At 44.3% G+C, this 17,230-nt stretch overlaps 1 protein-coding gene across 16 annotated transcripts in view; it reads right to left on the bottom strand.

Moving 5' to 3' along the window:
• PPP2R5C (protein phosphatase 2 regulatory subunit B'gamma) overlaps positions 1-17,230 on the bottom strand; it is a 169,722-nt gene that overhangs the window by 87,727 nt on the left and 64,765 nt on the right. Inside the window, exon 2 of one of the 16 annotated variants that reach the window (XM_055288137.2) lies at positions 11,067-11,170. The exons of the other annotated variants lie outside the window; for them this stretch is intronic. The gene's annotated coding sequence lies outside the window, so the exon portion shown is untranslated. The remainder of the gene's footprint in view (positions 1-11,066; positions 11,171-17,230) is intronic. 16 annotated transcript variants of the gene reach the window in all.

A 17,230-nucleotide genomic window follows, 5' to 3' on the forward strand; every position in this document is an offset into this window, starting at 1 on the left:
CTCAAAGGGCCCATCGTATCACACTCCCTAAGTAACACGACTGTAATACGGCTGGCCGGTTATTCAAGAGGTTTACCAGCTAAAAGGTTCATTTTTCCACTGGAGAAGAATATGACACCTAAAGATTTGATATTTTTATTATTCATGGAAATGAGGAACATTCTAGTGTTCGGGTAAGTGTTGAAAGACAGTGGATCCTTTTCTACCCATACGTCTGCGCTGCCACTGAATTTCTGTTTTCTTGACACAGCAGGGTTTGGTGGGGGGAACCTGCAGGTATAACGAGGGCTCTGAGGGGCCTCCGTGAGCTGGACTCTCCACAGGAGCCGCAAAAGGTGGCACTAGAAATCAGGTGCCAAGAAGCTCGATGGGGAGCTGAGAGCTCAGTGGTCTCTGAAGGAGGCGCTCCACACCTTCCAGACTAAGCCTGGGCGGCCTGTGAGGGACTGCACGACTCCAGCCTCCTGGCTGTCCACCTGGCCCTGGAGCCCTGCTCCCTGACCTGGCCCCACTGCCCCAGCTGGCCTCAAAGGGTCCCCTTTGACAGGTGCTTCCCTCCCTTGCCTCCCAGAAGCATAGCCGATCCTCTGCCTTACTCTCTACGGCTTTTCTGTCTGCGACTGGAAGGTTTCATTTCAAAAAGAACACCGCAGTGACCGTGGGCAACCCCCTTTCCTCGCCCCACCTCCTCAGGTGAGGACTGACCGCTCAGCAGGGAGCCTGGCCTCTGGAGGCACAGAGTGAAAGTGTCTGTCTGGACACAGAACGAGCCGGCCCCATGTCTTTCAATGCGGAAGCTCAGTTGGGTGATCTGAGAGGTGGTGGCATTTGGGGAAACCTCCATAGGCCGTCCTCTAGAGTCTACTTTTCTGTACACAGTACTTCCTAAGACTTGCTCCTTATGGTCAAAGTTTTTTTTTTTTTTTTTTTTGAGACAGAGTCTCACTGTCGCCCAGGCTGTAGTGCAGTGGGCGATCTTGGCTCACTGCAGGCTCCGACCCCCAGGGTTCACGCCATTTTCCTGCCTCAGCCTCCCGAGTAGCTGGGACTACAGGCGCCTGCCACCTCGCCCGGCTAATTTTTTTTTTTTTTTTTTTTTTTAGTAGAGACGGGGTTTCACTGTGTTAGCCAGGATGGTCTCGATCTCCTGACCTCGTAATCCGCCCGCCTCGGCCTCCCAAAGTGCTGGGATTACAGGCGTGAGCCACCGCGCCCGGTGTATGGTCCAAGTTTTATAGTTAAACTAAAAACTTAACACTCAAGGGGCAAGGCACTTTGAGGCCATTACTAGGCACAGTTGCCTCCTTCATTTCTAACTTTGAATCCTTCATTTAGCAAATATCTGTAAAGCCTCGAAGACAGGAAGCAGCAGTAAAACAAAGGTGTTAAGAACTCAGGCAGGAAGCCCAGTTGGAATCCCAACTCCACCTCTGACTACCTTAGTGACCCTGGGCGGAAAATGATCTCTTTGGGCCTCAGTTTTCTCAACTGGAAAATGGGAATAATTGTCTTTACCGGGGTTGATGTGAATTAAGGGATGTACAGTGCTTAGAAAAATCCCTGAAATATAGCGTGTCCTCAATAAATGTTGTTTTTGTTTTTTGTTAATGATGTATCAAGTGACTTACCAGCATCTATAACTCAATCTTGTTACTCTCCTGATGGTAACGGAAGCAACTAACGGAAGCAACATTTTCATCCTCTCCAGGCATGTGCAAGCAGGCCTCTAATGCACTGCGCTCAGCAACTAAATTTGTACCAAATGAAAGGCGGAATCTCAATTTGACAACGTCTGGTTCTGCATAACACAATTATGCATATGCCCTGATAAACAGCACAGCAATAGTGCTTTGCTGTTCTTGATCTTGTAACAGGGCAGTGCAATAGGAACTACTTAAATGTTGGTTGAAAGAGGCTGAATGAACCCCAAATCCAATTATTACAGATGTACCCACTAGGTCACGGGGGAGCCAATCTGTTCAGTGAGTTCACAAACATCTAAGTATTATCAATCTGTGGCATAACTAGATTTGAATGGAAAAATATCCTTAAAGTCTGATAGGTTATAAAAGACTGGTGGAGTGGAGTTTTTTTTTTTTTTTGGTGGGGGGAGCAGGTGGTGCTGGAAGCTCACATGGGTAAGAAGATAAAAACCAGAAATCAGCAAGCAGACGAAAAAGGCAAGAGACGCTGCTATTAATTAGCTGCGACCAGTTGCTTGGCCTTTTTGGGCTTCAGTTTCTACACCTGAAAAATGAGGTTCTTTCTGACTCTTCTGAGACAATGAGAGAATGCTTCTTTCAGGAACTTGAGTGCCAGCAGCAAATCCCAGAAAGGGGAAAAAATGAAAATACAACAGGGTCTCTAAACAGGAATAGAGAAGAGAATAATGTGATTTGTATGTTTTTTAATCCAGGAAAATAAGGTACAAGGTGGGCACTACAAGAAGGACCATATAAAAACCTATAAATGAAATATTTCGCTGTGTATAGTGACCACTGGTCTTTACATGAAACAACTTAGTATTCAATGGCTAATGTGATATGTAAACATGTATAACTTATTTTTGAAGAATTTTCTTTTCAGAAAAATGATAACATGCTCACTGTAAAATAGAAAAAAAAAAAAATCCAAACAACACAGGAAAGGCCAACCCAGAGAGAACACTGCTGGCGTCTCTGGGTGTGTGCGGACCAGTGCACCACTGACAGCCAGGCTTCATGGGCTCCTGTTCTCTATCCACACCCCCGTGTCCAGGATGTCTCACACACCAACAAATAGGTAATGCCATTGTCAACTGTTTGAAATTTCACTTGACACGTGTGCTATGATTCAATAAGTCAGGCTTCTCATGGTGTTCTTTAAAAACATTGCATCACAAATAATGCTTCACTTTATGATTACAGATGTAGGATGGAATACATTTATCTGAGTCTACCCTCTTCTAAAACCTCACTAAAAAGACAGGGAATTTTGTAAAGAGTTTACACTTTCCAGGACATGGGATCACGGGGCTGGAGGGCAGGCAGGGAAGCAGCCAGGCGTGCACTGGTGAAGCCTCACCGGCTCAGGTCAGGGTGTCCACAGGTGCCCGTGGAGTAGGGGCACAGATGGGTAAGAAGAGGACTGGCAGGAAGTCCTCGCAGGCTGTTCTCACAGGCCCTGTGCCACCTGTGATCATATAACTTGACTCTGGAAATGAGTGTTCTTTTTTTTTTTTTTTTGAGACAGAGTGTTGCTCCGTTGCCTAGGCTGGAGTGCAGTGGTGCGATCTTGGCTTACTGCAACGTCTGCCTCCCGGGTTCAAGTGATTCTCCTGCCTCAGCCTCCTGAGTAGCTGAGATTACAGGCATGCGCCACCATGCCCGGCTAATTTTGTATTTTTAGCAGAGATGGGGTTTCACCATGTTGCCCAGGCTGGTCTCGAACTTCTGACCTCAGATGATCCACCTGCCACAGCCTCCCAAAGTGCTGGGATTACAGGCATGAGACACCGCGCCTGGCCTTTTTTTTTTTTTTTTTTTTTCCTAATTTGAGACAGAGTCTTGCTCTGTCACCCAGGCTGGAGTTCAGTGGTGCAATCTCGGCTCACTGCAACCTCTGCCTCCCAGGTTCAAGCGATTCTCTTGCCTCAGCCTCCCGAGTAGCTGGGATTACAGGCACCTGCCACCACGCCCAGCTAATTTTTGTATTTTTAGTAGAGATAGGGTTTCACCATGTTGGCTAGGCTGGTCTCAAACTCCTGACCTCAAGCGATCCACCGGCCTTGGCCTCCTAGAGTGCTGGGATTACAGGCGTGAGCCACTGTGCCCAGCCAAAATAGTGAAGATTTATACAACCAAGAAGAAAGGACAACACAACCCTCAAGGGATAGGCTGTGTGCCGGGGCTGCCTCCTCCTTCCCTGGGGCTCCTTTCTGAGAAGATCATGTGCCTGGGAGGCACAGCGCTTTGCTTTTCACAGCCTCCTGGGGTGAGAGGGACAAGAGGTGAGGCTAGGGCCCTGAAGGTAAAGGAGGGGCTGGTAAGACCACCTGCTCGTTAAAACATATAGAGCATAGGAGAGAAATGTGCAGCAAATGTGGCAAAATATTGACAAATGGGTGAAATTTTGATTAAATTCTTTATATCATTCTTGCAACTTTTCCATGCTTTTGAAATTATTTCAAAAAGTTAACAAATAAGCAAACAAACTACAAATCAGGAATGGAAAGTGAATTTTACCAAATGCCATCTTCAGATTGACGAGATGCTTGCATTTACCTTCCTTCGACGATGACTACTTCTTGCACGCTATGATTTCTCTCCTTTTTCCACCACACCAGCTCCAGGTCTACTTGTCTTTACTCTCCCTGCTTTGTTGCTGTCTGCCCCCTTCCAAAACCTGCTCTTTGGTTTCATTCTTTCTTTTTCTTTGTTGATTCATTTCTGCTTTTGTCTTTAAAGAACACAGTAATTCTTCAACTTACTTTGGTTCTTTTCTACCTCTTTAGTGTTTAAATCATTTCTTTTCATTCTTATTTAATAACAATCTTTACACATTAACTCTGTAAGCCATTACCTTATCTCATTTTTTCACTAATTTGGAGGCAATGGTGGTTCCGCACATGAGAACACAGCCAAGTCCGACAGCCCAGCCTGAATCTCAGTCTCCCACTTGCCAGCTGTCAATTCTGGGGCAAGTGACTAAGCCTACCCTCCCCATTCCCCCATCTGTGAAATGGGGATGAGGATAGCACCTCCTTCGAACAGGGACTGTGAGGAGTGAGTGACATAATAAATGTACATGCTTAGAATAGTGCTTTCAACATATTTATTAGGATTATCAGCTCTTATTCATTTAACAAGATTTGTTCAGAATCTACTTAGTGCTAGTGTTCTAGAGGTTGGAGATAAAGCTTCCAACAAAGCCTACGGTCCTCGCCTCCATGGAAGTTTTGCTTGAGCGACAAAGCTCTTCTCTGCTCCAAGGGACTCCCAGGGATGCCTGGTTTCCGCCTGTGTGTTTATTTCTATTTTTATTGCGTTATAATGTGAGAATAAGGTTTCTAATTATTTCAAATTTTTGGAAATCACATCAGTTTCCTCTGTAAACTAGTATATATTAAGTTTAAAAACTTATACCATGACAGCCAGGTGCGGTGGCTCACGCCTATAATCCCAGCACTTTGGGAGGCAGAGGTGGACGGATCACCTGAGGTCGGGAGTTCGGGACTAGCCTGACCGACATGGAGAAACTCTGTCTCTACTAAAAAAATACAAAATGAGCCGGGCATGGTGGTGCATGACTGTAATCCCAGCTACTTGGGAGGCTGAGGCAGGAGAATCGCTTGAACCCAGGGGCAGAGGCTGCGGTGAGCCGAGATCGCGCCATTGCACTCCAGCCTGGGCAACAAGAGTGAAACTCCGTCTCAAAAAAAAAAAAAAAAAAAAAAAACCAAACAAAAAAAACTTATACCATGAGCATTTGTTTTCCAGCCAACGAACCTGAAAGTCTCTACTGGCTCACAGTAATAACAACTTACGTCTACCACATGACCTGTGAAGGGCCAAGAAGTCCAGGCGTGTCTCCCACCAGCACTGCACTCACTGATTTTGTCTTTAATTCCCTACAGTTCTTGCTTTATATGTTTCAATGTTCAATCATTTAGGCCAAATTCATGGTAGTTATATCATCCTATGGACTGTTTGCTTTAGCATGAGGAGTAACCCTGTTTCATTGATTATTGTTTTGTCTTCACAATTTAGCTCTGCCCAGCATTAATGTCATGACCCTTGCTTTTCTTCTGCATCTGCCCGACATATACCTTTACTCTCTATTTCTTTTTAATACTCTTTTATATATTACCTATCTCTTCTTAGGATTTAAAGCCAAAGTTAGAAGATCCATGTTTGTTTGTTACTTAGAGTAATGCATATATAAAGGTAAATGTAACTGAAATTATAGAAATAATCTTTAAGCTTTGCTAGCCTAGAAAAATGCATGCAACACCCCAGGCATTTAAAGTAGAGATATTATATTTAAAGAAATTTATTTTGTCTAAACAGTATTTTGAAAAAGAACTATCTGCAGATCCTGGCATGAGACGTAAGTTTCCAAAATAACAGAATGACTCATTGACAATACAAAACCAGCTACAACGGTGTGTGTGATTCTAGTAGCTCTGATTTTAGGCTAAGGCTGGCAGGTCGGGAGTAGAGGAAGAAGGGCAGGGGAGAAGGCTGGCAGCTCCGTCCACGCTTTGGGGGCCGCGGGGTTCTCCATGGGTTTGCTCTCCCTGCTGCTCTGTAGGCGGCCACAGCTGAAGGTCAGGGACTTCCAACCTCAGCTCAGCTGAAACCCTGCCCGGCTTCATAGCCTCGACTGCAAAAAACCTTTCAGCTGCTAGGAAATCTAAGTTTCTTATTTATTGTTGTTTGTGGATTGAGGAATTTCCTTAAGTAATTAAAAAAATTTAATTTCCCATTGTATTTTATCTTACTAGTGTTTCCTACTATTTTCACTTTTAATTCTTTTACGGAATACTAATAGTTCATCATTATTGGGTATTTTCTACATGCTGGTAATATATTACTGTAACTTTTCTCAGCCTACTAATCCTAGTAAGAACACACAGAGGGGCTACTATCATCCCCATTAGATAGACAAGGACAGAGGTCTACAGAGAGGTTAAGGTGACAGCTCAGACGGGACAGTGCTGATGCCTAAGCCCAGGCAGGGCAGCTCAGAGCACCTGGTGATCTGCAAGGGCAAGAGGCACCCCGTGAGGGGACAGCTGTGCAGGTGGGGTGGTCCCACACATGCTACTGGTCCCTTACGGGGAGAAGAGTGGTCTCACCGTTCCTGGTCAAGATGAAGACTGTGTCTGTCCCCCAGGAGACCTCAGATGCCTTAAGGAGAATATTACTTCTAAGACCTTTAAATTCCTCAATGGAAAAAGCCCATGAATTGAAATCAATGGTTCCTAATACAAATTTTACATGGGCTAGGTTTCCCATTAGCCGGTATTACAGACGACAAGTGGGAAGGAGCCCTCTGAACAAACGTCTGGGACACAACCTTAACTGCAAGTCTGACTTGGTAACATGATCACCAACCAAATACCTGAATCATCAACATTCCCCTCTACTGAGTTCTCTTGAGCACTCAGCTGACTGTAAACTGTGTTCCCAGGTGGAAGTCACTGTGGAGTTTAGGCCACATCAGTTCCTCGGTGTAATGCACCTCCCAGCTCTGTGCCAACATCCCGCCCTGGGCTTCCCTTACCCCAATTCATCCTGCTCCCCCAGCCACAGGACAGCACCACATCTTTGCTTCCTTAGATGGCCCCAGCTGAGCAGACCATGCTCCCACCACCATGAGGAGCAGCCCAGTTTCCAGCCTACCAATTCTGGGGTTGCTGGACAGTCAGCTGTGCTGGAATCAGAGCCTCCCAGTCCCTAAAGGCACAGGCTGCATTTTTTTTTTCCTTACTGTGAACGTGCTTTGAATACACTCCTAAAAAGTAAACAAAACAAAACAAAACACTTCTCCAAGCCACTGGCAAGTAGGCTTGGCCCTGCCAAGTAGGTGGAGCAAAGCAGAAGTCTGGCCAGACCTTCTAACCTTCCTCTGAGGCTCTGTAGCCACAGGCCCACCAGCGAGCAGGGTATAATCAAGTACCAAGTCAATCTCTGAGATTTGAGGACTTTTTCTCACAGCTTTTTGGCAAAGTCATCTTGGGAGAGGAAAGAGTAGTGGTAATCAATTAGAGAGTTGATTTCTGATTTTCCCAGCATGTAATAAAGATCCCCTCCTCTCATCCCCATCCAGACTCCTGATAACCAAATTAATATCTTAATAAATCCTCAGTATGAATGTCCCCAAGCAACTTGACAGGCCTGGGGCTTTAAGCATGCATTCTATGACCTCATAATTTAAAGAGATTTGGAGGCCAGGGCTGGCAATGCACCAGTGAAGTTTCACCCACCAGACGCTGAGTCTGGGAGGAGAATTTCTCCTTGAGCCATTTCTGCTCGAACAGCCGCCTGATTACAAGAGGAAAATGCCTCCTTAGATTAACTTGCTGGTGGCCTTGTGAGATACCTCAGCAGCTGTACTGAGACACCACATCAAGGGACCATTTTTAGTTCCATTTTTTGAGAAGACTTTTTGTTTGGCTTGAAGAGGGTCCCCCAGAAGCTGAACCTCAGTGCTGCCATCACTGCTGCAACCTCAGCACCTCCATGGCCTGCATGCACAGACAGGAGAACTGGACCAGGTCAAGGTCCCACCAGTTCTGCCGACAAGGGTCTGGAGTCCAAGTAACCACACGGCACGCCCTGCTCAAATTCTCAGGGTGACTCTTCACATGGGATATAATCTGTCTTGAATGGATCACGTTTGCCACCCAGAGGAAGAGACAATGTTAAAACTCTGATTCAGGCCGGGTGTGGTGGCTGACGCTTGTAATCCCAGCACTTTGGGAGGCTGAGGCAGGTGGATCACCTGATGTCAGGAGTTTTGAGACCAGCCTGGCCAACATGGTGAAACCCTGTCTCTACAAAATACAAAAATTAGGCGAGTGTGGTGGCAGGTGGCGGGTGCCTGTAATCCCAGCTACATGGGAGGCTGTGGCAGGAGAATCACTTGAACCCGGGAGGCACAGGTTGCAGTGAGCTGAGATCGCGCCACTGCACTCCAGCCTCGGTGACAGAGTGAGACTCTATCTCAAAAATAAAAAATGCCCAAAAAACCCTTTGATTCAATAAAGCTGGGAAGTGAAAACCCCTAGTCAAGTTAGGGAATTTCACATGGCCTGACTGTTACCATAAGACCTTGAGAAAACCGTTCTGGTACGGTGAACTGACTCGGCAATTCATCTGGTTGGGGGTGGTGGAACTCAAGTTTAGGTCCATGTGCTGCTCCCTCATACTGTGTCCTCTCAATGAAATGCATCCTTTACAAAATTGCAAGGGGGCGTGTCTTTGGGGCCAGACAATGAGAGCAAAAAATGAAGGGAAAATTAAGAACAATGGTTCACCCAAGGTGGTGGTTTCTGAAGAATGATCAAACCATATAATTAAACCAATCATTTTAGGTAACTGTGTGATCCTCTAACAACTTCTGCCAAACTTGGAGAGTCTAGGAATCTTTGGTAACCCTATCTTCTTCAAATATGTGACCAATCAGAGCTGGCCAAGACATATCAGGCAAGACTCCTCATTACCAGAATGGCTGGGAAGCTCCACCTCAAATTAAAACCCTGACGCCGGCCATGTGAACAGCAGCACCGGTGGCCTCTGGCCACGGCTGGCCGAGGGGCGGACCTAGGCGCCCATGTTTTTCCTGGACCACACTCCAGGGCGGCTTGGAGCGAGAGTAAACAACTTGATCAAGGACAATGTTTTGACCAAGTCAAAGTTTTCCTCCTGAAAACTGAAGCTACCAACGACTTCTCACTAGATGGAACATGGGAAGAATCAGGCAGATCTAATCACTGCCAGTGTGGACACGATTGATTCCAGCACGTTTCAGATGCTGTGCCTAGTGTTCACACCCCAACCTCCCTGACTATCCACAACTGTCCTGTGAGAGAGAAACTGTTATCACTCCCATTTTACAAATGAAGAACAGCTACTCAACAGTTCAATACTTGCTGGAGGTCCCACAACTGCTAACTGTATTATGTTACTGAGTAAATGCAGAAGAGCATGCAGAGAAATTACACGGTAAAGCGCGGGGAAGAAGGGGCACAATACGCAAAGACTGGGAGTGGCGGGGTGGACGAGGACACAGAGTGGTCACTCACACTGCTAGAGTCTGGACCCTTCTGGCTGCACAGTCCAGCTCCACCCTGCTTTTCTGTGTGGAGTCCCTCCGTGACCGTGCCTTAAAAACACTTGTCTGGGGCTGGGCGTGGTGGCTCACGCCTGTAATCCCAGCACTTTGGGAGGCCGAGGCAGGAGGATCACGAGGTCAGGAGATCGAGACCATCCTGGCTAACACGGTGAAACCCCGTCTCTACTAAAAATACAAAAAATTAGCCGGGTGAGGTAGCGGGCGCCTGTAGTCCCAGCTATGCAGGAGGCTGAGGCAGAATAATGGTGTGAACCCCGGGGGGCAGAGCCTGCAGTGAGCCAAGATTGCGCCACTGCACTCCAGCCTGGGTGAAAGAGCGAGACTCCTTCTCAAAAAATTAAATAAATAAATAAATAAATAAATAAAAAATAAATAAAAACACTTGTCTTCACCTATGCAAGCCCAAGTGTGTCTCCACAGCTTGTAACCCAAGAAAGAGATGGGAAGGTGTCTTCGGAACAGATTCCCCAGGTGGAACCCAGAGTCGCCCACCCTGGGGTTTCCCGTACTTCAGTCCTGCATGAACACCTTCAAGATCGTCACAAATCTGTGTACAGTCATGCTCTTATTTACTTGGTATTTTGCTTTAAATGGATATACTTTTTACTAGGCCCTGTCCTAAGCAATAATAACCCAAGAAACCACGGATTTGACGTGCTAATTATATATTTTCACATTCATCAATATATAATATTAAAGTAAAATAATACTCAACTCTGAATCACTTAAAATAACTGCCATAAGCAGTGGTGCGCACTTGCTACACTTGGAGGAATCCTGGGCTATCCCACAGTATAAAGAAAGAAGATGATAAGAAATCCTCTGTTTGGCCTATGCTGTAGATTTCTATGTTGACTATTATTGCTCAATAAATCTCCAATGATTACCTGAATGAGGAGCAAGAAAATCACTTTACCTCTGTTGTTCGGTTCTGCTCCTTTTCATTATGAGGATAGACAGACCACTTGCTCTCAGCCTTTGCTGATCCCCTGCTAGTCTTTGGTTCTATAAATGCAATACTATTTAGAAGCCCAGGGTTAGAATCTTTCCATGGATCCAAGGCTATCCATGGGTTCTTTTTTAAGTTTTGCCTTCAAAGCTGTATCATAATATTGCTGCTTAAATAAGAATGCCTTTGGACAAGTTAAACTCCACTTTAAAGGCAATGTAAGTAACAGACTACAGTGGTGCATGTGGGGGATTGGTTCTAGGACCACCACGCTTACCCAAATCCACGCATATTCAAGTCTCACAGTCGGCCCGCAGAGCCCGTGCATATGAAAAGTTGGCTCTCTGTATACATAGGTCTCGAATCTTGTGCATTTGCAATCTGCATTTGGTTGAAAAAATCCACATATAAGTGGTCCTGTGCAGTTCAAACTTGTGACGTTCAAGGGTCAACTGTAATTCTTGTACTTATTTAAGGAATGTACTACGATAAGGAGTTGTGTCCCATTTTACAACTCAGGATGATAAACATCTTCCTTTATGCATCTGCAATGGTTTTAGTACCACCAACTGGAAGGAAGCTTAAAAAGATGCCATGCCCACTGGCCCATTAGTAGTGTAAAAAAAATTTCTGAAACTGTTGAATAGCTCCATTCAAAAGTCGAACTGGTCCTCCTAACTGGCTTCTAGTTATTTTGTTTCCTTTAATAGCCTGTTGCACATGTTTTAATAGTTTAAGCCTTATCAAATTCTTTTCTGGATATAGCCAAAAATAAACATAATGTCGTATATAAATATAAGCATGTTTTATACATTAAGATATCCATGCCAACATATCACAGATAACATATTAAGAAGGCTCATGTTTCATTCATGGTAAAACAAGCGCAAATAAAAAAATAAACAAAACTCAGCACATCTCTTTTCTCCCCAGGTGTGGAGTGAGGTGCCCTTCTGCTGGGCTCTGCTAATGTCCCCATGTAGCTGCCAGCCCTGCACATGCCACACGATGTTGTCATTTGCACATGGGTTGTTAGTCTATAATTTTCCACCAGCTATAACAGGATCAGACACAAAAGTGCTCGGAAGTGTTTGCTGAATGAAGAAACTTACAATAAAACCCCAATACCTGCAAATGCTGCCATGATGGTAACTTACTTATCACTCTAACTGAAGGCAATCTTTGCATCCTCTCACCCTGTTAGTGACACTTCCATTTTACTTTAGATTATAAATATTTATGTTCTCTTAGACTGCAAGCTCCCTGAGGGCAGGCAGGCTCCATTGCTGCTTCTCTGTATTCCTTGCTGGATGAAACTGAATTTTTTATTTACATCTTTAAACCCCAGTATCTTATATTTGACCCAACTTAACAGAAGCTGCAGGTTTCTTTTAATAGAATGACATGTTTATATTAATTGTAACTAAGTACCACTGCTAGAGTGGTACTTAAAATGGTCCAGATACACTTCAGGATGAGTGTTTAGAGCAGAGACAGCAGCCCGCCTCAGGATTCATTCAGGTGCAGGCTGTGGACCTGTTGTCCAAAGCACGTCCAAGCCGGGGCCCCACCTCGGGTGGATTTTCTGTTGCTCTGATTTATGCTGATTTGGGCCAACACTTGGCTGTCCTCAGCCTCAAAGCAGGACTGAATCGGGTCACAACTACCAAGGGCACAATGTAGCATTTGTTTACAGTTCTGAATGGATCATCCTTTGTTAATGTAAGTGAAACCCTGTGTCTTGTCTGGAGACAGCAGTGTAGAGTTCCCAAGTTCTACTTGTGATAACCAAAGGTTTCAGTGAAATAAAACTTCATATGGGCTGTAAAATATGAGTTGGTAACAGGAACCCGAATTAATGAACTTGGAAATTCTCACTCTCCTATGGATTAGAACATATTTAAGTCTTGAAAAATGAATGGGAGAACAATTTGGCATTTCTAGGAATTATTTAGATCTACCTTGAATATAGATGCTTTTCTTTACAAAATGGTATTGTACACACTCTGAGGGTTCAGAAAATACCATTCACATCCTAATCTTGTTTCTGGCTCTTACTAGGCAAGAAAGCTAAGCAACAACTTGGGTCACAGAGGAGCAAATAGTAACAAGTTTTGAAAAAAAATTTTTTTTTTTGCCACTATGGACACTAAAATCAGTGTCCGGTCCCTAGGAGTAACATTTCAATACTGCAAAAAAAGAAAAATACGACAGCAACAGAACAACCAAAGTGAGACTAAGCAGCACCTTTGAAGACACTCAATTTGAAGGCACTGCGTAAGGATGAGCTGGGGGCAGGAAGGCCATGTGGAGCTGGATGTCTGATCGGGGGCGCCTCACGTTGCCTGCTCCCGCTATGATCAGGGTCCGTGCATGGAAAACTGTCTAAACACTGACCAAAAACACACACACAGAGGCAAGGTTAAGAGGAAAAATCATCTTCCTCAAAAACATCCAGCCTTATGGAATATTATAAGAGGTCTTAATGCTCAGTTAAAAGTAAAGCACAATCAGTATTTTAACTGAAGTTAAGGCAACAAGCTCAATTACTTCAGGAAACTAAGAAATCTGTGTTCAGGCTGCTCAGAACCCCAAGTCCAGGTGGGGCCCCTAGCCCAGCACTTCCCTGACGTAGGTTCCTTCTGCTTGGCCTTCTTGCCTGGTAAGAGCTATAAATGAAATCAGGAAATGAATGGTAGCTGGAGATTGAAGAAGGAAGCAGGAGAGGGAGAGAAAAGAGTTAAAAAGACGTGGTACTGAGAACTCACAGTAAGGATTCTCACAAACTTAAAAATAATACAGGGTGCTTTTTCTTTTCTCTTCCTTTCCTTTCTCTTTCTTGGAGGAATGGAGAAGGGGAAGGCAAGTCCCATGTTCCTATTTCAAGGTTAGAACCCCACAGAGAGAATCTCACTGACTAACTTCAGCCTGTGTTGACCAGAGTTCCACTAAATACCAGGAACACAACAACCAGACTCAGCAATAAAAGAAACACGATTCAGATTTATCCTGAAGATATTTTCACAACTTCAACTTTCCAGTGTGAAAAGCTGAAAAACATAGTTTCTGAGGTAAGAAAAAGAATATCTTTTGAGGCCGGGCACCGGTGGCTCGCGCCTGTACTCCCAGCACTTTGAGAAGCCGAGGCGGGTGGATCACTTGAGGCCAGGAATTCGAGAACAGCCTGGCCAGCATAGTGAAACCCCGCCTCTATTAAAAATACAAAAAATTAACCAGGTGTGGTAGCACACGCCTGTAGTCTCAGCTGCTCGGGAGGCTGAGGCAAGAGAATTGCTTGAACCCAGGAGGCAGAGGTTGCAGTGAGCTGAGATCGTGTCACTGTACTCCAGCCTGGGAGGCAGAGTGAGATACTGTCTAAAAAAACAAAAAAAGAGTATCTGTGAATTTCAGTTAAGTGTTAAATCTTTCTGCTTGTCCCAAAGCAGAAAATTTATTTACCTAATCGGCTTCTAATGATCATACTTAGAAACAAATTAATAATAGGTATGTTCTTTGTGTATATGTATTTGTGTGTGTGTACATGCATACAGAGTATTCTTGCCTTGATGTATATCCTCTGAATACAACACTCCCCCTACACCTTCCAGTCTTCTTATATATCATTATATCACTGAATAAAATGGGCTTTTCCAAAAATTGAAAATTCATATAACGTACAATGAACCATTTCAAGTACACTTCAGGGGCATTCAGCGCCTTTACAATGTTGTGCAATCAGCCCTCTGTCGAGTTTCAAAACTTTTTCAGGATCCCAGAAGAACTCCCCGTCCCTGTAAGTAATTACTCCCCTTTCCTCCCTCCCCGCAGCCCCTGGCAACCTCTAATCTGCTTTCTGTCTCTATGGATTTGCCTATTCTGGACATTTCATATGAAAAGAATAAAAAAATGGGCTTTTAGGTTATATAAATCATTTGAAATATTATATGGTAACTACAAATGTAAACAAGGTAAAAATTTGGGATTTGTGGTCTAAACTGAAATTCTAGAGTTAGAATTTCACAGACTAGGAACATTTCATAAAGAATCCTGAGGACTGACACTGGGTTATCATCCTAACATACAAATAAGATTAGTAAAAAAAGACCCTACAGAAAAGACATTTCAATAACAAAAAAGACAGTATCTCACTTCCAATATGAGGTTATAGGGAATAAGAAGACAATTTCAGAATAAAAGATAGTCCTGTACATGGAATAAATTTAGCTTAATGGAAAACTCACATGACATCACCCTTATTTTCGCCTTTGACAGGTAAGTCCTGTCACAGAGCAGCACAGGTGTCTGGGGTGCCCTCCTTAGCACACCTGAGCCTGCACTTATGGCCGAGAACTGATTTCCCAAAACAAGATAATTTAGGAAAATAATGGATTTTATCCCGTAAAAGTTCAATCTTTTTGACGGCCAAAATTGACAAGATCCAAATCTATTTTAATAATCAGCAGAAAATGATAGCAGCTTTGCGAGAGAAAGCAACAGCTGTGAGTCAGGTGAGGCCATCTTGCCCAGTGCAGATGGCAGCGGATCAGTGTTGTCTCTGCCCTTTAGTTCTCCTCTGCTGGCTGTGGTCTGGAGAGGTCAGAGGGCAGACAGTTAAGGAAACAACTTTTATAAATCTAAGAACTCCAGCAGGCAGGTTTCTCCCTAACTTGGCCTTTTATGCTGGGGTATGCATTCTGGAGGGTGCATAAAGCCATAGGATAAACGCAATATACATCCTAGAATATCAGTTTTCCATGCAGTTGAAAAATGTTAAACAAGGCTGAGTGTAGTGGCTCAAGCCTGTAATCCCAGCACTTTGGGAGGTCAAGGCGGGCAGATCACTTCAGGTCAGGAGTTCGAGACCAGCCTGGCCAACATGGCGGAACCCTGTGTCTACTAAAAATACAAAAATTAGCAGGGTGTGGTGGCACACACCTGTAATCCTAGATACTCGGGACGCTGAGACACAAGAATCGCTTGAACCCGGGAGGCAGAGGCTGCAGTGAGCCGAGATCACTCCACTGCACTCCAGCCTCGGCGACAGAGCAAGACTCCATCTCAAAAAAAAAAAAAAAAAAGTTAAACATTTTTGCACTTAACTAAAATAATCATGAAACAGAATACTAAATTCAAATAGCTTTTTACAATACAACAGTACAACCAGGGATTTTAGAAACTTAAACATTTTAGGGGTTCTTTATGGACCATTTCAGACTAAGTGCCCAGATGCTCACAGTCAGAGCAGCTACTGGGCAGATTCCGGAGAGCACTGTCCTAGTCTAATTGATTCTAACCCAGGAAAGCCTACAGAATTAGAAGAAAGAGACAAGGAACATTGCTAAGCTGATCCTAAAATTCATATGGAAATGCACATATCATTACACCATTGAATAAAATGGACCCAATATACCAAAAGGGACCCAAAATACCAAAACAATTTTGAAAAAAAGAACAAAGTTGGAGAGTTCACACTTCCTGATTTTAAAGCTTACAAGAGAGCTACAGTAATCAAGACAGTGTGGTACAGACATAAGGACAGACATACAGACCAATGGAATAGAGAATCCAGAAATAAACCCTCTTATTTATGGTCCATTGATTTTCAACAAGTGTGCCAAACCCATTCAATAAGGGAAATAATTGTTTTTCCAACAAACGGTTCTGGGAAAACCGGATATTCACATGCAAATAAATGAAGTTGGACCCTTACTTCACACCCTATATAAAAACTAACATGAATGGAACAAAGACCAAAATGTAAGAGAACTCATGTTAAAAAACTCTTAGAAGAATGTATAAGAGTAAGTCTGGATTCAACAATGGTTTCATAGCTATGACACCATAAGCATAGGAGACAGAAGCCAAATCAAGATAAACTGGTCTTCCTCTAAATTAAAAACGTGTGCTGCAAATGACACCATCAAGACAGTGAAAAAGGCCAGGCGCGGTGGCTCACGCTTGTAATCCCAGCACTTTGGGAGGCCGAGGTGGGCGGATCACGAGGTCAGGAGATCGAGATCATGGTGAAACCCCGTCTCTACTAAAAATACAAAAAGAAATTAGCTGGGCGTGGTGGCGGGCGCCTGTAGTCCCAGCTACTCGGAGAGGCTGAGGCAGGAGAATGGCGTGAACCCGGGAGGCGGAGCTTGCAGTGAGCCGAGATCGCGCCACTGCACTCCAGCCTGGGTGACAGAGCGAGACTCCGTCTCAAAAAAAAAAAAAAAAAAAGACAGTGAAAAAGACAACCCACAGTATGAGAAAAATATCTGCAAAACATATATATGATAAAGGCTTGGTTCTCGGAGTACAAAGACTTTGCTGTGACAGCTGTGATAGCCACATCTGACCACGCCCTCTGGGCCACCTCCTACTCTCACCGATCCTTGGTCAGTTCCCTCTTCATTCTTCATGCTTGTCACTTATTGTTCCCCCTCAATTCTC

Source organism: Symphalangus syndactylus, chromosome 8, assembly GCF_028878055.3.
Source record: "Symphalangus syndactylus isolate Jambi chromosome 8, NHGRI_mSymSyn1-v2.1_pri, whole genome shotgun sequence".
In the NCBI taxonomy this organism is placed as follows: domain Eukaryota; kingdom Metazoa; phylum Chordata; class Mammalia; order Primates; family Hylobatidae; genus Symphalangus; species Symphalangus syndactylus.